Consider the following 553-nt stretch of genomic DNA (forward strand, 5'->3'; position numbering starts at 1 on the left):
GCTGCAGAAAAGCCCCACCCGTATTCACCCCTCCTTCCAAACGCATTCACCTCCCGTCTGCTCCCGCCCCTTTCGGGATCCTTTTCCACCGAGGTGCACGCAGAGCAGTCGGCTGGCGGGAATGCTTGTGGGAGACATGCAGAGGGAGGCTCTGGGCACAGAAGAGAAGTCATGATGAGAGCAGGAGACGAGTGAGGGGGAGGAGCAGACCCACAAGAAGGAGCCAGAGTCACTGCAGCCCCTAGAGGGGACGGATGGGCCAGTGGTTGGGAACCTAGGTTCAACTCCCTGCTCTACCCCACATTTCCTGTGTGATGTTGTAATAGATGGAAGGGGTGCAGGGCCGGCTCCAGGCACCAGCCCACCAAGCTTGTGCTTGGGGCGGCACCTGGAGGGGGGCGGCGCGGCGCTCCGGCCCCCGGGGAGAGCGGGGCCACAGCCGGGTTCGCCGCCCTCCCCCCGGCGCTCTGGCCGCCCTCCCCCCGGCCGGGGCTCGCCGCCCTCTCGCCGCCCTGCCCCCGGCGCTCTGGCCGCCGGGGGGAGAGCCGAGCCC

Source organism: Terrapene carolina, unplaced genomic scaffold (assembly GCF_002925995.2).
Source record: "Terrapene carolina triunguis isolate 2854851 unplaced genomic scaffold, T_m_triunguis-2.0 Scaffold58, whole genome shotgun sequence".
Taxonomy (NCBI): domain Eukaryota; kingdom Metazoa; phylum Chordata; order Testudines; family Emydidae; genus Terrapene; species Terrapene triunguis.